This window comes from Manacus vitellinus, unplaced genomic scaffold, assembly GCF_001715985.3.
Source record: "Manacus vitellinus isolate BGI_N305 unplaced genomic scaffold, ASM171598v3 scaffold_1_pilon, whole genome shotgun sequence".
Taxonomy (NCBI): Eukaryota; Metazoa; Chordata; class Aves; order Passeriformes; family Pipridae; genus Manacus; species Manacus vitellinus.
Genome location: NW_021939396.1, coordinates 39886334 through 39908129, shown reverse-complemented (window position 1 = coordinate 39908129; position 21796 = coordinate 39886334). Strand labels below are relative to the sequence as shown.

The 21796-nt window shown below is 37.3% G+C and overlaps 1 long non-coding RNA gene across 3 annotated transcripts; it reads left to right on the top strand.

The window, feature by feature from the left end:
- Nucleotides 1-201: 201 nt before the first annotated feature.
- LOC108641023 lies at nucleotides 202-17246 on the top strand. 3 transcript variants are annotated; one of them, XR_001921682.2, is made up of 5 exons: nucleotides 202-454; nucleotides 3063-3217; nucleotides 4425-4913; nucleotides 9154-9272; nucleotides 16915-17246. It is a non-coding gene; the product is annotated as an uncharacterized LOC108641023 (long non-coding RNA). The 3 variants fall into 3 exon arrangements; XR_001921677.2 differs by having other exon boundaries at nucleotides 3060-3217; XR_001921679.2 differs by lacking the exons at nucleotides 4425-4913; nucleotides 9154-9272 and adding an exon at nucleotides 12807-12959 and having other exon boundaries at nucleotides 3060-3217.
- The last annotated feature ends 4550 nt before the right edge of the window (nucleotides 17247-21796 follow it).

Sequence of the window (21796 nt, the reverse complement as noted above, 5' to 3'; positions counted from 1 at the left end):
CAGGGGGCGGGGCCCGACAGCTGAGAGGATGTAAACACAGCGTCACGTGACGCCGCCCCCCGCTCGCGGCCGCCGCGCGAGGCGAGGGAGAGCGAGCTGCGCCGCTCCGTCCCGGGCCCTGATTGGCCGGTTGCGGCCACGGCCACAGCCAATGGCAGGCCAGGGCTTCGGGGAGCTCGTCACCGGCCGCGCGAGGGCACGGGGGAGCCTCGTGCGCGCGCGGCGGGGCCCGGCGCGGCCGCTGCCTCCCCGACCCCCCCGCCGGCTGGGCAGCCCTGGAAGTCCCTGGAAATCCCTGCCGAATCCTGTGTCGCCGCCGCCCACTTGTCTCCCGTGGGCGGCTGAGGATGGAAAACACCGTGCTGTCGCGCGGGAGGGCCGAGCCGCGGGGGGCGGAGCGGCGGCAGGGGACGTGCGGCTGCGCCGGAGGCCCGGATTGAACAACATGCGCAAGGTGCCCCTAGTGCCCGCCCGGAACAGCTCCGCTCTCGCCTTTCTCGGATGACCCCATGCGGTGTCTCTGCAGAGTCCAGTTTGTAGGGCCGCTCGCAGGGAGCGGTGGAAAGTTCCCTCCCTCGTACCGAGAGGGAGGGCCTCGGGCTTTGTTGTTGCCGATACTCTGAAAGATAGTTTGAAAAACTACATGAAGGCAGAAGAGATCACAGGAAAAGCTCAGAGGAATAGCTAGAAATGTTAGAAGATGTCCAAAGGAGGGTTACAAAGGTGGTGAAGGGTCTAGAGGGGAAGCCACATGACTAGCTGAGGTCACTTGGTTTGTTCAGCCGGGAGAAGTGGAGACCGAGGGGACACCTCACAGCAGTCTGCAACTTCCCATGGGAAGTGGAGGGGCAGGCACTGATCTCTCTGTTGGAAATGATACAACTTTTCTAATATTTTGTAATGCTTTCAATTAAACATTTTAATTAGTTGTTTTAATTAATCATAGGTTGCGTGTTAGGTCTTAAATTACTTTTAGCCAGCCTATATCAAAAGACTGTCATAAGCAACTTTTGTGAGACGTAGCTTGGGAAATGTACTAAAATTGTACATTTTCTTAATGTTAACCTTGATATGCTTCAATGAACAAAGCCCATGAGAGAAAGATGTATTGTTGAAGATGGACATCTGGAAAAAAGGACCATTTGCAGAAAGCAGCATACAACAAGACTAACAAAGGCTCGGTATTTGTGGCAGAAGATTCCTATCGGAAGAAAAAGATACTAAAAAGACTAAAAGTATTAACTAAATAGCATAAGCAACGCGAGATTCATAACCAGTAGTGGATAGAATACTAATTAATGTAATTTGGAAACAACAGTAATTTCTTTCTTTGTTAAGAATGTATAAATAGGTGAAAGAGTAATGTGTATCTGTATGGACACAGGATTTGTCTTGGCCACATGCACACCCAGTGGTGCAAATAAAGTAACGCCTTGTTTTCTAACACTGAAAAGATTATGTTAGAGGGTTCTTTTATTCCCGACGATTTTGGAGGTATTTGACAATGAGTGAAGGACCCAAGGGAATGTCACGAAGCTGTGTCACCAGAAGGCTTAAGTTGGATATTTGGGAAAGGTTCTTCACTTAGAGGTTTGTTGGGAATTGGAACAGGCTCCACAGGGGAGTGATTACGGCACCAAGCCTGACAGAGTTCAAGAAGTGTTTGGATAACGCTCTCAAGCCCAAAGTGTGATTCTCGAGGTGGTCCTGTGAAGGCCTAGGAGGTGGGACTTTGATGATCCTTGTGGGTCCCTTCTGACTTGGGATATTCTATGAATTTGGGAAAGGAAGAAATACTGTGGAATGGAATAGGCGGGGAGTAAGTGGAAGTTGAGGCAGCGTGAGGCCCTAGTACAGGCTAGAGAAGCCCAAGGTGATGAAGAGTGTTGGGTCATCCTGAGCCCTGATCTCAGCTGAGGTTTCTCAGGCATCATCTCGTGATTTGGCCTGGAGGAATGATTAGAGATTTGGGGAGTCAGTGTGGAAAGTAGGCTCTGCTGATGTTTGGAAGAATTAGAAATTGTGCAGGTGTCAGGACTTGTAGCAGCTTGGCTAATCTGTTTTCATTGAGGAAAGGAATGAGAAACGCCTGCGGTCACTATCAAAAAAGGGATGATATTCACACTTGTGGAGCACTAAGTTTGTATTCACTGAATGATCAGGCAAAAGGTGTAGTGTTTAAGGATTTCAGGCTACTGGATGTGAAAACCTGAAGATCTAGAGTGGATGTTAAACTAATACAGTAATTTAGATAACTTGGTGACATTTATAATAATAATTTACTCTGGAATGGTGTAAGCATTGAGTGTCTTGTGAAATACAGTTGAGAGGCATAAAGTTTTGAGCTTTAGCCAAAGTTTAAGTACTGGTGGAACAGGATTTCTAAATAAAAGTCCTGAGAAATGAAGGACACGAAAGCATAGCTGGTAAGAGGCCAGGAGTGAGTATTATTCTGTTTGGGGAGGGAATTAGTTAATACCTGCAGCACACAATGGTTGTAGATGGCAGCAATTGAGGTGGAGATAGTTGGTAACATAAGGGGGAGTTTCTGTTAGGCTATGACTGAGAAAGCATTGTCTTTTGTTAGTTGGACTAAGGAATTCAATTAGTTCTTCAAATTGCCACTCTTACTGATGGCCCCTTGAATGAGAGGAGTAGGGGAAGAATAAACAAATTCCATTTTTACATTGAAATGTGCCTTGCCCTCAGATAGTAAACTTGAATAACTTTTGCTGGCTTGAGTATTGAATTTTTTCTATTAAGAATTCTTAGTTAGATATAATAAGTGTGTATAATTCCCTGTGTATTGTATGTATGAGGGTTTCCTGTTTTTCATTCCTTCTCTTTCCATCACATCCTAAATATTCTTGTGCCTGACCAACACATACTCATTACCTGTCAGACAAGATTTGTGCTTAATCAATATTTACTCAGGACAGACATATATGGCCATATTTTCCTCATTCAGTTTTAAGAGAATTTTTCAGATAGCTTTTTTTCTCTCTGCAAATTACCATGTTATGCTTGAACTGATACCTTTTTTTTTTTTCTATTTACAGTAGACGTGGATATCCAGTTAGGAAGATCATTCTGCCATCTCTCTTCAGAGCTGAGAAGAAGCTTCATCATCCAGGTCTAGCAGAAAACTCTATTCAAGCATGTACAGTTCTCCAGATCTGCTCTAACTCCTGTCATCCATTGTCAAAACAAAAGTAAGGTATGTATTTTCTGATGCAGTATGTAACTTCTGCATCTTCATGTGAAAAATATTTATTGTCACATTATTTTAAATTTGAGATGTGCATCATTTCGGAAACGTTTGTTTTCATTTAAATGTGAGTTAATATTCTCAAAAAAAGTTTAAGTATTATGTGACAGGCCCATCTAAGCTCTGTATAAACTGACTAAGTTCAAAACCTGTGTTTCCCACTTCTTAACTGAATGAAATGAAATAATGGAACCTGTCTCTTAACTGAAGCACAGGGAACATTCCTTCATCCTCATAAAACAATGGGCTGTGTAGGCTAAAGTGCCCCCAAATCTTAATCACTCTCTGCAAGTTTGGGTTGTTTTATTGTCTCTGCAAATTTAAGCATAATTTACTTTTTCAGTATTTTGTCCTGATACTTTATTATTTTCTCATCATAATTCAAATAAGGAAAGTCTGAACTGACTCCAGTGTGTCTTCACTCTCTGCTCCTAGGGAAGGTTGTAACATTCAGATGTCTAGTAAGAAAAGCACTCAAGACTGCCATTTTTTAGATAAATTTAAAATTTGCTATTGAGGTCATTAAGGTTAAGTATTTGGACTTACCTGTTACCCTAACGAGCAGAAAATTAGATATGCATAACAATTTATAATAACTATTTCAAATAAAGATCATGTCATATATATTGAGTAGTTATGTATATTTAATTTCTTATTTATGTACAAAAAATTGTTCTTTAGACTAAAACAGCATATTGGCCTTCCTAATAATGGCAGTAGCTTAAGAGCAGAGTGGCGCAAGTTACATTCCTTGAATGCAATCCTGTTAGTACAAAGCTAACAACTGATGTGTCATTTGCACTGCTTATATTTTTTGCACATCTCCTTAGTTAGTGAAAACCATTTACATATCATTGCATTTCGGGTGCTTTGATTTGAGTCAGTTTCAACTTTACTTTCTGTAGTATTGAGTAACCGTTTTCAAATATTTTCAAATGCTACAGAAAATGTACAAAACAAGTATTTTTCTTTAACATTTATTTTTAGATATATGCCATTTTCTTAATTTAAGAAAGCTTAAATCTCATAACTCACTGTCATTTTGAAGCAGTGACCATTTTCTGATTCTGCTTTTTTTCTGTAGTAAATGAAACCGGATTTTTCTGGCAGTTTTTCATTCTGTCTTTCCCTTTTTGCTTTGACTTTTATTTTTTAGGTGAATGAAAAGACGCTGTGTGCAAAGGCACAGAAACAAATTCTAATGTAGCTGTTTTAATTATGGATATTTATTGTTCTGTGGGTTACTTGCCATTCATTTTCCCTGCTGACAAACATCTGAAGACGTGTTTTGAATGTCACTTGACTTCTTCAACCACATTTGTCATACTAGTATCTATTTATATAGAGATTCAGTCAGCTTGAGAAAAAATTAGAAGATGGTGGCCCTGAGATCTAAAGAATCAGAATCTTCTTTGCTGGAAGTTACTTCTGCCTGAGTTTTTAAACTGATGCTTTCTGAAGGCCAGGAAATCGAATAAAAAAAAAAATAAAAGCAGGATGTAATGTTGTGTCTGCATGTAGTCCAGAAAGCCCATGTAAAAAAATTCTCCAGTACAGCAGTGAAAGAGAGATGAACAAATGTGGAATAGGTTATAATCAAAAAGCCATGGAAATATAAATAGATAACCAGATCCATAAAGCTAAGGTAAAATTTCTGTTTTGTCCTTAATGTTTGGCATACCTGTCATTTTTAAAATGTTTTATTTTTACATTCTTTACTCCCAGATATTTGAGTGTACCTTCTGTGGCTCTCATCTGTATCCAGCAGTCATCATGCCATTTCCAAAGCTTTATGTTAAGAAGGGAACTGGATTATGCCTCACAGAGTTCCAAACCCAAGCTGAGTCCTTTCACTTGCACATACAGAATGAATCCACTTGTAGTTAAGCTGTAAAGAACTAACTAGTCTGACTGCACAGTCACATGTTGGATTGTAACCTCCAGTCCCAGTGGGTAGTGAAACATCAGCCTGGCTCTGTAGGCTGTTGATGTGGACCTCTGAAACTGGCTACGCAGCTCTGCAGCTGCACTTCTTTCTCGTGTGGCCTGGCTGTAGAAGTAGTTTAGCCACATTTGCATGGTGCAAAATTGGCTTTGACAGGTGAGACTTGAAAGATTTCACCTCTGAGACTGGTAAGATCTACATATGCAACCTGTAGTGCTTCTGCATCTTCAACCTTGTTAATCTGCAATTTGGATAAACAAAACCAGCACAGATGTCTTAGATAAAAGTAGTTGTACGTTAATCAAGCTTTGAATCCAAATAATGTTTCCAAAAGCTCCAGAGCTAGTTGATTGAAAAAAGCATCTTTAAAAGGAGTAAATCATCATTTACTACAGGCTTTGTCTATATGCCAGATTACTTCATAGAGTATTCTTGCTGGTCTTTAAGACTTACTTGCCACTTTTTCTTTTAGATCAGCCCACTGTAGCCCCCTTCAGAGAGGCAGTTGTTTATTGTAACCTCACTAAGGCATTTGGAGTTTTTAGGACTAGAGATTTTCATTGCTGTAGATTTTGAAATACAGTCTTTGCAAACATGACTTGCATTAAGTAATTGAACAGTGTTACACAAGGTGTGCATCGCAGTCACAGTGTGCTCCTCCGAAGCACATCATATCAGCTCCAAATAAAATGTGTTGGGGTTTGAATTACATACATTTATTTGGGATTTCTGTAATCTATCTGTGCATCCCACCTCTCATGCCCCATTTAAGTGGTCACAACTTTTATCAATTTTATTAAAAGAAATGTGATACAACAGTAGCAAAAACATCTTTTGATGCCTCAAGTAAGAAGTTGTAATCACCAAAGCCGATATGCCTGCATGCATCTGGTTAGGAGAGTGCATGAGGCTTTTTCCTCTTGCCATAAAATCCTCTGCTAGGGTGGTGTTAGAACTCTCAGCACCCCTGGAGCAGTTGTTGGGAGTGCTCCTGGCTGTGGACAAAGCATGGCACAAAGCTAGTATTTTAGTTGTCAGAACATAAGCTGTCCTCAGTTCAGTTTTTAAAACACTGAAAGCACATACTAAGAAAAAAACAAAACCAAAGAAACGCAGATTTTAACTTAAAGATGCAAATAAGTAAATGAAATGAACAATGAAATTAAATGGCATCTGTGGCCATAGACATTGATCCTAAGGATGTGTCTCTCATGATCAGCTGTTTGGCCTTCTGATTACTTTTCCAAATTCCTGCGTGCGCCTTCGTGTTTTTTTCTTCTGTTAGGAACAAGCCTGAGGTTGTAGCAACAGATTCTAGTGGCCTGTAGTCACTGCTAAGTTTATAACCAAATGTTGTTTGTACATATAACAAACTGAGCACATCTATATAATGGTTGACATACTATAAAATCTAGTCACACAATCAAATATTAAATTGTTTAGAATTTGGTACTAAGACAAGTGTCTGACATTTAGGTTTCATGTGTATTACTTCTTTGTTTTCTCCATGGCCTGTGATGGGAAAAGAAATGTCTTCCTTCAGTATTTTTGCTTTTGACCATTTGTAAATTCTCTCAGATGTATATTAGGGTACAAAATTATTATGTAAGTAGAAAGTGTTCTACTTATCACTTCTGTCCTCCTCATCGATTGTAAACTGCAAGCACGAGACATTCTCCATGGAAATATGTTGATTTGTCTTTAGATGTAGCTGACAGTGAGTCAACAACAGACTCTTTATGTCAACCTTTTCTTAAATCAGTAGGGTGTTTTTCTAAATTTATAATGTTCTTTTTTTATAAGGAACATAGTCCTTCGAACCAAGAAAAATTATATGCAACCATGATTACTAGTTTGAAGACAGTCTATGAGCTTCCCTTGAATGAGTCATGTTGAAAGGAAGTTGCTCTATTTTGTATTTTAAATAGTAACAAAAAAATTATTCTGAAAATAATAAATGTTTTTACTTCAATTTTGCCTGATTATGTTAGTCAAACATGAAAGAACATGTAATTTAATTTATAATGTATTAAAATTTAACTTGTAGAGCTTCTGTTCTCTATTTGGGCTGATAATACACTATTACTAGTCCTGTTACTGATAGTCAGCTGGCCTACATGTCATAATTTCAGAGGCTTTTAAGATCAACTCTTACTTAGATACCTGATAGTTTCTAAATGCTCTTTCTTACATGTGGCTTTTATCTTTAAGTAGGAAAGATGAGGCAAGCTATCTGCATGCTGTAAATGAGTCAAAAAATGCTTGTAGTTTCGTTTCTAAGAAACTTAATATTGTGGCAAATTGAGAAGGTTAACTATATTTTTTTTCCTAAGAGAATTTAAATCTCTTAATAGAATTGAGTTGTTGGAGACATTAAGCTGGTCTTCTTTTGGACTGTATAAAACCATCCTTTATCAACAGACTATCAGAAAGACAAGGAAACAATTTCTTTTACAGAAATGATTGAAATTGATGTATTTTTTTAAGTTCATATAATATAATATTCTACATTTTAAGTAATTTTTATGAGAAATGGACAAATAATACATTATATCCAAAGGCTTACCAGGATTTGTCCTTAAGATGCAGCATGCAGATTGCTCTTTAAAGGTCTTCTAACAGAACGTAATCTTTTCTTTTAGCCTCCTCCAAACTCCTGATGCTTTCCAAAAAAAACAATTGATATTTTTCTCCAAATTTGGCAGAGGTTTAGCAGCTTTTTTTTTTTTTTGCTTGTTTTTGCTTTTTGGATGATGTAATTGACTATTATTAAGTCTTTGATATATGTACAGATGGCTGGGGCAGTAAAAGTGAAACTTCATAACTGTGTCTGAGGTGCACATTATTTAGTAAGTTATATGAAAATAGATTGTTAGGAGAGATGTAAAGCATCTCTGGAACAGATCTGTTCTCAACCAATTAATTAGAGTGCTTTCCTAGAGTCCCTCATCTGTGGTTGCACTCCACAGGTTTAAGTATATAGTAGAAAAAATTAAATGGCTTGAATATTCACCCCTGTTCTATTCCTCTGGCTCTTGGAGTAGTGGTGAGAAAGATAAAAATTTTGAGATGTTTCCTAGGTAAGATACTCATGTCATGGAAATCAATTAATTGACTATGGCTATGGGGAACAATGTGCATTTTTCTTTTTGACTGCACAAGTCTCTCTTTGGCCATTTCTTCAGCTGTTTCTACTACCACTAATGGCAAGATGTTTTCTGCCATCTGCTATTCTCATACAAATCACAGCTAGACCCTTTGTAGTGGGCAGAGTGGGAGCTTCAGACAAAGTTTATTAAAGAAGCCCTCCCGCTGCTCAGTCACAGGGTGCAGAAAGGACTCCCTTGCTTTCTAAACTACTTCTCAGAGAAGCCTGGGTGCATCTGGATCCCATCTTAGCCCCAGACTTTGTCAACAGTTTATGTCTAAAGGATTACATAGGTGTAATTGAACCTTTATACAACTTTATCCTGCAGGATTAAGGATGGCAAACCATATATATATATATAAACATATATATTCGTTATTATGGTAATGATTAGACAAAAAGATCTCAATCAGAATTATGTACTACACAATATAGCACTATTATAATATAGCACACTATGAAAAAATGTTGAAGCAATTAAGTTTAAACTATCATATTAAAGCTAGAAAAACAATTAATAAGTAGAGATTGATGTTACTCACCCATGCTAATGACCGTGGGCAAATCTCTTTTGCTCAGCCTCAGGGAGTAACCTTGAGGGCATCCCCACTCAGGGGAGGAATCTCTGTACAACACACTCCAGGACGACACTACCGTTAAAATTTGGGACTGGGCTTTTATAGTAGTGTACTGTTAGTCATATATCTCCAGGCCAGCTGTGTCAGCTTAGCAGCTTTAGATAAGTTTTTAGTAGTATTGCTTGTTTATTCCTTTATCTGTATACTTCACCAGGTCTACCACATCTTCATGTCACTATCAGGATGACTAACTTTGGGATTGATGAGCCAGATTGGTTTCAGCAGTATTCAACACCAAAAGCAGCATGACAACCCCTTCTTCATTTACTACTGGTAGCTTTGCAATTAGGGCATCGTTTGAGTTGGTTTACCCCATTCTAGGCAGAGCACCCTTGTGTGTGCATCTTGGAAGATTACTAGCACATTTTGAAAAGTTCTGAAAAGCAGAGCAGCTGAAGTGGGGAAAAAAAGAACAAGATATTGAAGGCAAGTTTTGTAACTGAGTATGCTAATAGCGAGTGGTATACTTGAGCTGCTCCATGCACAGCTGTTTCCATGATATGCTGAATGCTTTCAGGTGCCTCACTTGTAAAAGAGATTCACTTTTGACAGGAATGATGGCTACTGAGTGCCAGGGAGCAGCAAAAGCAGGACTGCAAGCTTAAAAGTGAGCCAGGAGCTGAGAGCAGCCACAGCACAGGATGAACAGTGCCCTCATTGCCAGGGCACAGTCCAATTGCACCTGAGCTGAATAAGCAGAGCAGGGTGGTAATAGCAATAGATCTTATGAAGAGACCATGTGGCAAAAGCAAGGCAACAAGCCAGAGCAGCGATGTGAGGATGAGGATTGTAGGTAACACCTATAGGATAGAGCAGCCTGAGGCTAAATGAGTCTTCTGAGGTCAGGGGCTCATGTGGAGTCTTACCAGGACTACTACAGCCTCTTGGTGCATTCAACCATGATACTGAGCTTTTCAAATGATCAAGCCCAAATGGAGCTCTTAAATGACATAACTTGGCAGACCAAACTTTGCAGTGAATACATGAGTACAGAGTGTAATAATCAGATTAATATTGTACTGATTAGTCATGTTTAAGGTATGCCAAGTTAAAAAACGTCTAATAGTTTCAGAAGACCTTAGGTAGGCATTTGGTCTCTAATAAAAATTCTTTGTCTAACTGTTGTGATAAGAAATAGGTTTGTGATCTCTCTCATTTATTTGGCCTAATGCATATATCTTAATGTGCAAGACAAGGCCAAGTAAGTAGACTGGTGCTTGTGTTAAGCTTTGAGTAAATGCCAAAAACCAGTGTTTTCTCCTTACTGCATATTGTTAATAGTGGAAGATCTTGTTAAAGCCAACTTGTTCTTGCATGCAGCTACAGGATTGAGCATTTTGCACTGCAAAATATCTGAGTAAGTTCCTAAATCTCCACCCTTTAAATCATGTGAAAGATTGTATTATGGTGAGATACTGGAAGAAGCTGCCCAGAGAAGCTGTGGATGTCCCATCCCTGGAAGTGTTCAAGGCCAGGTTGGATGGGGCTCTGGGCAACCTGGTCTAGTGGAAGGTGTCCCTGCCCATGGCAGGGAAGTTGGATTAGATGATCTATAAGTTCCCTTCCAACCCAGACCATTACATGGCAGTTCTCAATTTTCTACTAACCTAAAGAAATAAAAAACTAATCAAATATTTGGCAACAAAAAAACTGTAAAGTTTCATAGGGATTATTGCCTTTAACTGTTTTACCCAATATCTAATTTTTCGTACAATTACATGAAAAAAAAAAAGTACATTGAAAAAACATGGTATGAGAGTGTGAAAATTACTCTGCTAAGTCTACAACTTCTCAAGTAAGATAATAGCCTGAAATCAATGGGTTGACACACAAGTCATTCACAGCATTTCTTCTTGTGTGCACTTTGACCCTTCAGTGGCAAGAAAGTGTTCAGTGGACTCTGAGTTAGAAAAGTGTAAATGTTTTCTGCTAACAGTATGCTATACATTATAACAGTGGTAGAATCTGATTCTGGAACAATTAAAATCTCATTATTATTATTATCTCATTATATTAAAGAAAGAGAACACAATTCTTTTATATGTTAAATTTGTCTCTGTATGACTTAATAGCCTGCTACTGAAGCAGGCAAAAATGCAATGATAATATAAACCTTGTTTTCTTCCCCCAAGGTATGAACTGTGTTTAACTGAATTGATGTGCTTTTTTGCATATTCTGGGATATAATAAATTGGAATCTGCACTCATAAAAATGTATACAGTGTATAGGAAATGACTTGTTAATATTAGATAATGCCCTCTATTTATTTCTATTTGCCTTTTTTTTTTAAAGCCTGTAGGTAATTTTTAGGTGTTTCAGAGCTTCACATAACCATTTCCTATTGAAAAAATAGAACTCAAAGCTTATTCTAGATCACAGTTAAATCTAGCTGTGTCTGGTAAATGTGCATATTTAGATTGTGCCAGTATCAACTTAGATCAGTGAACAAAGTTTACACTTAAATCTCACTTTGGCTTCCATGTAGTTGGTAATTGCAGAGCTCTGCTGATTGAACACTGCTGTTCTCTAGAAAGAATGCTGCAGAATAGAAAATGAAGCTCAAGGACTTTCCTTTCTGTGAGAAAGCGCAGAAAGGAACAGGTTACCCAGAGAGGCTGTGGAGTATCCTCCTCTGGAGATGTTCAAAAGCTGTCTGCACACAATTCTGTATAACGTGCTAGAGAGAACCCTGTTTGAGCAGAAAGGTTGGACTATATGACCTCCAGTGGTCCCTCCCAACCTGACCCATTCTGTGAAAGTAACTGATACTTTTTCTTGATGTACTTTTTTTCACCTGAATAAACCTGAATTTTTGGCATATAATAGCAGACTGAACCCATAATGAACACAAACTTAGTGATTAAAAATATAAATAGAATAGCATCCAAATGGTTTCAAATCTCTGGAGCCACAGAAGCCACTAGGCACTACCTAGCATGTAAATAAGCACCTAAATAAGCACGTAGCTAAAACTTGTATGACAAATTATTTGGTATACAACTGAGTTCATGGTGTTTCTTCAAATACATCTGTATTAAGGGTAAAATTCCATAGATATATATATGTAAAAAATAGGTATACAGTACATGCAGTGGCAAAACAAAAACACCCCACACAACTCAGACTATTTGATCTCGCTCCACTGTGTTCATATACATCTTTTAACATTACAAAAATTAGATGAAGGCTACTGCATTGCTCTTTGTATCTTTTTTTGTATCTTTTTGTATCTTTTATGATAGTATTCTTTTTGTATCTTTTATGATCCTATTCTGCCTTCCAAAAGTTGCCAGAATCTTTAGATTACTTTTTAGGTGTATAAAAGAAAAAGAAGTAACAGTAGTTTCACTCAGCTGTGAAGAGGAGAGAGTAGAAGCATCTTATTTGCTGGAATAATTCACAAGGAACAGATTTTAGAAAGCCACAATGGAAGATGCATCATAGATATCTAAGAGTTGTTCTGAATAATTTTACAAATGTCATACTTTCTTGGATTCTAGTTTAGGATTTTTTCTTCTCTGTTATGACACAGAAGCAGCTTTAGACATTGCTTAATCCAACTTTATCTCAGATCCTTAAAAATTTCTGTGAAACTTTTTGCTTGCAACTTTTGGGCCCTTTAGACCTTGACTGTCAGAGTAGCTTCAATTCCTTGTGTAATGTGGGTATGCTGCTGTTGCAAGTTCATCTAGTCAGGTGACCCTGAGGCTTTTTTCATGGTCTTTCATTTGGTGCTATCTTTACTATCATTGACATTAATAAAGTCAGTGTACTACCTTTCTTTATTCTGACTTTCTACCCTGCAGGGGTAGATACTGAGAGTCCAGACTGTAATAAGCACTTGATTTGTGACTCAGAGCTGCAGGGGACTGTAATGTCTGAAGACTTAGAGTTAGAGGATGAAATATACTCTTCACTCTTCATTTCACAGAAAAAAGAAAAGACATGGAAACATAAAGGTAAGGACCCAGCATTCTAATAATGTTGCCATCTTAGTGAGTCATGATGTAAACTTTTGAGCATGCTAGGATGTAAATCTGATCTGCTATAACCAGTTTCCAAAATTTCAAACCAACTTAATACATACATTTTATCTGAAGCCATAACAACTTTAAATATATATATAGAGAGAGAAAAAATTAACTCTGATAAATTTATTTCTTGAGGGCTATTATTTAAACACACTCTAAATATTCTTAGGGTTATTCTAGCACACTTTTTTTATGATAGTCACACTGATCAGTAACACCCAAAGATGGTGTTTGTGCAAAGTACAATAACATCCAAAATATCTTCATTTTTTCATCTGCCTAGTCACAGAATGTAAATTCTTTAGAGAAGGCTGATGTCATTACATGGGTTTATTACTGCATCCTATATAGTTTCTGACCTTAGTGATGTAGTCATCCTTCTGCTGACAGCTCTTCTGATTTTGGTAAAAAATTACTTTCAGAAACATAGTTCATTGGTTAGAGCAAAGGAAGGGAGGAGTTATGTTGCACTACTCATAATTGTTATTAATTCTCAATGAGCTCTTAGATCTGTCAGAATATTTATATTTAATAACAAATTCTATGAAATACCTTATTTATGTCAGCAAAGTATTGAGGAAATTTTATTAAAATGCTGCAGAGAGATTTGTGTTTAGTCAGCATCCAACTGTTGTTCTCCCATCTGGGATGTTAAGACCAGAGAGCTTGATTTCTTTAGATTATTTTTAGATTATTTTTCTTTGAAGTGTAATACAGCAGCATTATAGTGCTCACAGAACCCAAAAGCTCCCAGACCTGAAACACTACAAAAAGGCTGGGAAGAACCCACAAACTGGTGGGTTTGTGGGTTCTTCCTCCTTCAAAAGGAGTTCCTTCAAAAGGAGTTCTTCCTCCTTCAAAAAGAAGATAGGCTCTGTTTCTCTAAAAAGACTTTGCTCTGTCAATCAATTCATGTAAGTAAACACCTTTACCCATAGAGAAAATAAAGGTGTATGGCCTTCATCATTTTGGCTCACTTTTGTTCTATTAAATACCGAAGACTTTAATGGAAGCTGAAGGATAATTTTTAATACAATTAAATAACAGTGAAGTAATGATACTTTTCATTCCCATAGCTTTGAAATGTAAAGATAATTATATTCAGAGATCTCTGTAGAATAGACATGTATCATTATCCTTAGAGTACAATGAAGTACAGCAAGGTTAAATAAATTTCTCAGAATTAGAAAAAAATACTCTATTATAGAATAGTACTCTAATTTCTTGTCATCTTGTTCTATTCTGTTTTCACAAGATCAGCCTTTATTAAGTTGTCATCTGAATCACCTTTAGCAAGTTATACCCGTGAAGAATTTAAATGAAAGGCTTCTAAAGTTTATTTAGGAAATTAACTCTCAAGCCAGACGATAGAAAAAGCATTGCACTGAGGATGAGTTTTGTGAGATATACACAGTTTAAAGTTCTTGACATACTGCTTTGTTGGATGCAAATTTCTTGTGGACTTTCTTTTCATGACTGAAACGCTTACAAAAACAAAACCCAAAATGCCATGATATAGGAGAAATAGCTGGGTTGTGGTACTGCTGGGTTCCTCTAAGCAGAACAAATGCCCTGCTGCTGTAGGGAACCTGAAATACTGGTTGCGTCCTCTGGTAGCTTTTGTAGTACAAGCCCTATATTTTTTTACAAGGTGAAGAAGAGTGATCTGTAATTCATGACATGCAGGGACAGAGCTCTTGGCTTTTCTTTGGAACCTCTTATACTTGTTTGTGTCTGACTATGGGGAGTTGGGCAAAACAGGGATACCCAGCATTTTTGGTTTTTAATTCTTGATGGATCTCACCAGATTTTGTAGACTTCAGGGTGAAATCGCTAGAAGCAAAACAGTCTCCTGGCAAAATTATATGATAGATATACAGTTTAGGCAACTTTACAAGAAAAATAAGGCTTAAATTCAGTGTTTTTTTCCTTTGGGGAAAACAAAACAAGACAAAACAAAATAACTTTAATATTAAGCTGTATAGACAATATACCAAATGGGGTTCCTCAAGTGAGTAAAAATTAACAATTTCTGCTTAGATTTGTCTTTAGGGGTATGACATTTGGGTGAGTTCAAAAGCTGTTTTCATGAGTTTTTGCAAATATCTTCTACAGCAAAATTTAGCTCCTTTCACCAGCCATCACTGCAAGTTGCCAGGAAAGTGTCAGAATTCTTCTCAGTAAATCAGTTTCTACAAATTTGTCCCAGGTAGAAAAAAACATTTGCAAAGAAAATGAGTCTTATGACTAAAGGAAAAAAGTAAAAAATCTAGTGATGTGGAAGGAAAAATAGTCTTCTTGCTGAAGGGTATTTAATTTTATCTTTGTAAATTTTTAAGATTATTATTTGTATCCTTGTAGTAAGTTCTACTGTTTACTGACCTTATAGTTGGTAAGAAAACATGATTTATGACCTCCAGGATATTTTTGTGATAGATGAGGATGAAAAGATTGCTACACTCTCTGAAAGAGAATTTCTTCTGTTTCTCTCCAATATTTTCACTGCCTATTTTGCATCTTATAGATTATCAAGCTCTGTAGTCCATGCTTAAGTAAGTCCATACAGTTGCACCTTGCACCCTGAAAACAATTGGTCAAAATCAGTTATTCCTTCAAACACCAAATGCCAGTAATGAGGCATACTGGTGACGAGTGGACCTCAGCCTCAATTGGTAGTTCAATTTTAGGACTGTAAAAAAAAAGCAAGTAGTGCTTTTCTGCCAGTGGCTCCAGATATATCACAGTTCTGTTAGCAGACTGCATGCCTTGAGGTCTTAACACTCTGCTGTTAGAATGCCTGGTACTGTAAGGAGAAGAATGCCTGGTACTTTAGAAAACACAGAGACCATGCTTGAAAGGTCTCGAAGATCTAGTCTGAAGTTCAAAGCAATGCTGCATTCTTAATACATAGAGGAATTGTGATGCTGCGTGTGCATCTCTGTGGAATAAAGCTCTCTTGCGTGGATTCTTATTTTGGGAAAGAGGTTTTTTAGGAGATTTAAAACAAAGCTTGTTACAAAGAAGAAAAGCATTACAAGCTTACACATTGCTTGGAAAGCATTTATTCTATAAGAACACAATTTAATAAAAAAAAAAAGGCTTTTTTGGGGGGGATTTGTCATATCAAACTCTAATGTAACAGACCTGACTCCAGAGTCTGTTGCAAAACCTCTATTGCTGGACTGGCTTCTGTCAGAATCTATGTAGGTTTTTCCTGCAAACTTATGCAGTAATCTTTCCATTTTCAGTTTGTGCACAAGCCCTAACTCAGAACTTGCAGTCCTAGGGCTAGTCAAGCTTCTAAGTCCACTGCTCCAGGGACTTAGTGAAGGTCATTCAGCATCTTTGTCTACAAGGCAAACTAGGATGTGTCACAGATGGGAAGGAGAAATATCTAGACATTTCTGTTCATTTAGAAAAGGATTGTGTCTGCAAGCATAATGCCATTAATTTTCTTTCTCAGAAGTTTTCTAAGTAAAGAAATGTCAAAAGGCAAAACCCTGAGGGAACCGTTCTGGTATGATTTCTTTTATATTTAAAGATAGTGTTCAAGAGAGGCAATACACTTGTTAAAAGGGTAGGTGTTTTATATGAAGTGAAAAATGGAAGACATTCTGTAAAAGACTTAAAAACAAATTCATCACTTCACACATAAGGCTATCTAGAGATGAGATTTTGGCACAGCATTTGAGGATAAATGGCGTGTCTGTTTGATCAAAGAAGTGTTTTGAGATTAGCTGAATATTAAATATGTAAATATACTCGCCTCTAACAGGTGTGTAATTGGCAAGAATGATCAAAGTATCCTTTCAAATCTCTAGACAGATACTAAGTATGCATCTTCCCGTGTTAAAAATTGTATTTTTTTTTTTTCTTTTTAAAGGAGCTTCTTCATCTGCTCTCCCTGGGGAAAAAAAAATCATGCTGACAAAGACTTCTTTTGAAAAGCTGGAAGAGGAACATTTGCTGTGATATATTGATCCTTTGGAAGCAGCTGATAGTGGCGAAGCCCACTCCATCACCTAGGAGTCTGACAATCCTGGTAACAGGCTGGCCAAACGGCGTGAACCTGATTTTTGCATTGCTTACATCCCTGTGCTAGCAGCTGTTATCATAGTATTAGCCTTCTGTAGTCCTCATGTAACCTCTTGAAACTTATATGGGCTCCATGCTCTGAGACTACCTGCCAAATATTTAAAAAAAGAATCATCATTACCTCTCTCTTTCTATTCATTTTCCACCTGGGGAGAAAATAGCTTGATTAGTTTGGGTGATGATAGGAAGCTGGAGGAAATCCAATCATGATTTTTCAGTGTGAAGGGTTTATTTCCTTTCATTTCATTCATTTCCATTCAGCTGAAGGTAATGAGGTTATGCAGGTCTGATTTCAAAGGGCACAATTTTGAAATGATGGGTTTTGCTTAGGTACATTATAGCTTTAAATTGGTGATTTTGATGAAGTTGCATAAACTGGAGTATAATGCAGTTTCTTTCCCCCAGAGATATGGTGGCTCAGCAGGGAAGATATGCAGTGATATTTTTTCTTTTTCTTTTTTCTCTCTCCCCACTAAAGTGCACAAGAACAGATCTGCTGAGTAGGAAGTGCTATTTTTACATAATCACTTTTCAATCCAGATCCTCACTGTAGACATTTTGAAGAGACCAAACTAAGCATCCTAATAGTCACTTCTCCTCCAGCTGCAAAACTGCATACAAGAAGCTGTAGTGTAGGTCATTTAATAATTTAATAGTCTCCTCTTTATATAATTCTGCTGTCAACTAGCTGAAGTATTTCCCAATAAGTGTTCTTCACATTTCTGGGGTTAACCATCCAGAAATTCCTTGTTTACATACAAACAGCTTATGATTGCCAAAAGAGATTTTTGAAATGTAGGTATCTAAAAAAGAATGTAAATGTGGTTATTTTGTTTTGAAAATTTTTTAATTTACTGGGATGCATTACCATAACATCTGAGTATCTAATTTATTCTCATAATCAGCCCTTTGAGACAGGGAAATGTTATTATTGTTATCCTCATAATTCAGATGAGAAGTGTTTTGCTTAAAGCCATCCAGGACCTGCATAAAAGAGAAGGGAGATAAAACCATCTTTCATATTTCAATATGAATTGTTCAAATTCTAATGAAGTAGCAAACATGATTAAAGTGCTTGTTTACAAGCTGATGCAGGGGCATCTCTTCCTTGACCATGAAGAGTGACTCCTATCCTCTCACCTCTTTTTTTTTTGACTCCCTCCAGTTGCTGCCTATGACCAGTACTTCTTATTCTTTGCACCAATATTAGTGAGAGCATATTTTACCCCATGTGACTTAGGCTAAATTTCTCTTGCTATAATCTGAGATGACTGTTATTCACTCCCTTCTATCTACTGTTTATCTAAAGAAAAAAACCCAATTGTGTCATAAGCAAAACAAACAAAAAATAACCACCCAAAACACATTCATGAGTCATAGACCTGATAAGCATGTAGTAACATTAACAATTCAAAACACTTGTTGAAAGCCATCCTTTTGGTTAGAGAGCATAACTTTTCAATAAGTTAATTACTGATTTAGATATGAATGAAAATTTACCACATGCATACTTAATCTTTCTTCATAATTTCTGCAGAAGTTTTTACATAAGAAACTTTGGCTCACATGAGGCAAATGAACTTCTTTTTATGCCACCTGGCTTTCTGATATGCAGTTGACATTAAGAGAAAAAAGGGTCAAGTGTCAGCAAAAGCAGTAAGAAATAAAAGATATTTTGAAGGCTTCCTCCATCTCTTCCTTCCAATATGAAAAAGAAGATATTTTTCCTTATTCCTGAGAGCAGTCTCCTTGACTTTGATAGCTCAAATTTCAGAGCACCTGCATAAGTTTTTTTAGCAGCATAGCACGGGACTGCAGTGCCCATATCCAGACGTGGGTTTTGAGCCAAGTTCTAGTTCAGTGACTTACAGGCTTTGTGGGTAGAAGTCACAGTCTGCTTAAACTCAAAGCAGTTTTTGTTTGCATTAGAGACTCACAATTCAAATACTGTCCTTATTAGCCTTAGAGTTTGAATTAATATTGCCCCATAGTTTCTTACTGATATATCTTCTACCTATCAGGACAGCTGTTCTCAAGACCAATTAGCCTTTACTTCCTAGCACAGTCAGTCCTGTTCATAGAGCAGCCTAGATGATGCTGAAAGTTGAGATCATTTTAGGATTAGCTGGACAAGGCTTTCTCTCATCTATGACCAACAAAGTGTTTTGCTGAGTTCTGAAACAAGCAGAAGGAAAATGTACACAAAGTGTCAGTGAGTCATTTGTGGACATGCCTCTGGGCATTTTTCCTTTTCTGAGAGGCATTTTTCCTCTAATCCACTGAAGCTGAAGGAAATAGTATTTTAATTTTAGGACTGGACTTAAATGCAAACACTGTACTTTTAAATCTTAGATTTATGATATACATATTAATAAAATATGCCAGTATTCAAATAAGGAAGCAAACCCACAATGGATGAACAAGCAAGTCAGTACATCCTACCCGGTAATGATATGCTGAAAACACCTTGAAAATGACCACATGGGCTTCTGCTCTCTAAGCAATAGATGTAGGTCACTGCACATCCCTGCCTTGTAAAGAAACAAATAACTATTATGCTATGTTTACATTCTAAGTTAAGCAGTCATTACAAAGTTAAGCAGTCATCTACAAACTTGGAAAGCTGGATGCTTTGTATAATAAAAAGATTTAGCTGCTATATTCTTTACATCCTTGTGTAAAAGTAAGTTCCACTGAAGAAATTACTTTCCATTCTTCCTATTTGATGACTTATGCATATTTTAGATTTTTTTCTTTTCTTACATAACAAAGTTTAATCAGCAACTTCAATTCAGTATTTTTGTAAAAATAAATGTATTATTTTACACAGTTTATTCAGTAATCTTTAGTTTTTATGCATTTTAGAAATATAGATGATTCCAAACTTTGTCTGCTAGGTTCAATAAAAAAAATTGTTTACACACATTTATTTATTTATTTATTTATTTATTTAAGAACATTCTAGAAAATTGCTAGTATGCTACACTGAAGGAGTGTATATTAGATTATCTGGTAACATATAATTAGGCATTGATGCATTAGGACGTGAACTCACCTTTTGTATTTCTTTGCCTGAAGACCCTATTTCTATCAGAAGAACAGAAATACAATAAAATACATTACTTGGTAAAAAAATATTGTTACATAACTTAGTTTTGAATATTGAGATGGGCAATAAAGTTTTTTTATATGTGAAGCTAAGGGCTCATTCCAAGTGCTGCTAAAACTCTCAGACTTTGGGAAGAAAAACCCCAACATTAATTCAATGCAATGCAAAGCTGCATAGAAGTGCACAGAATTATGACAAATGCTGTTTTCTTTGTCTTTTCCCTGGTTATTTTCTTTCAGTTTAAGTGACACAGAATATACTACCTAAGGAGTCTTTCTGCTGTGCCTTTTGCAATCGGACATGTCTATCTCATATTGGCCTCATAAGCCACCAGTGTGCTTGTAACAAATGTGGATAGAGCCTTTCCCAAATCTTCGTTCACGAAGCCCAGCCATGATGAAGAAGTGACACGGTTAATTTTTCTTGATTTCTAGAAAATTACAATTCATAGGTATAAATTTAGAGGCTGTCTATATGTTAAGCTCTTTGACATGAAAAGAAGTGTTCAGAATCCTTAGACAGGATTGCAGACTTGCAAAAATGAAAGCATATTTTTCTAATATAATTTTTAAAGTACAAATGTACTCTCAGCTGTGCCATATTTCTGTAAGTAATGATATGCAAAAGACTGGCCCCTCAGCTGATGGACTTCAGTATTACTTAATGCTAGGAAAGCAAAATCCCCGTAAACACATGGCTCACTAAGTAGAAAAAGTCTGCAGTGTGTTAGCTAAGGCATAGGACAAATGAAACCTAAAACTATGCAGTTAATAGGTGAAAAATCAACACGCTCTTAGTTTTTCCTCAGATTCAGCTGTCAAGAAGGGAAAATATGTCTTCATAATTTATTTTCACTCTTTGTTTACAAGTGAGAACTATTTTCCCAGTAAAGGAACTACTGGAATGAAAGAGCAGTTGAGAAATACCCGATAGACACTGTGCTTGGAATAGTTCTGTTTGTATTAAGCTTTTGATTAGTAATATGAAATGTCTAACATCCTAAGAAGGCTAGAAGAAGAATTTCCCCTTGCTTTCAAGTTGTTTACCAATCTGCATTTTTTGAGGCATGTAATGCCCTCTGGTGGTTCACGAGCTTTATGGCAAGTTAAAGTACTGGAAAAATGGGAATTAACGGTTGGGTGTTCTTCCTTTCTTTCCCTCAGATAGCTCAGTCACAGAGCTTTTCTTGCGATCTACAGTTTTGATAATTCTTTTGGCAAGCCGTTGAGGCTTTACTCAGAGCTGCTTCAAAGAGGATAAAGCTCTTGCAGCCCTGTCATGAGCGAGCTGTACTCCCTTGGAATAGGAAAAAATCCTGCCAGTGCTGAAGCAGAGCTTAAGTCAGATTGTACTCTGAATTGCTCTGTCATAGGACTAGAAATAAAATACATGTCTTTTTCATGATTTAGTCCAGTGTATCATTGCACAAAGAGGACCAGATAGTGTTTTGTGAACATTGTAATTTTTTTAGAACAGGGGATGAAAAGGTGATTGAAAAGATGATGAATAGAGAATTGACATAGGCAATCTCTTCCCCTACCCTGCTCTCCCTCCCTCCCCC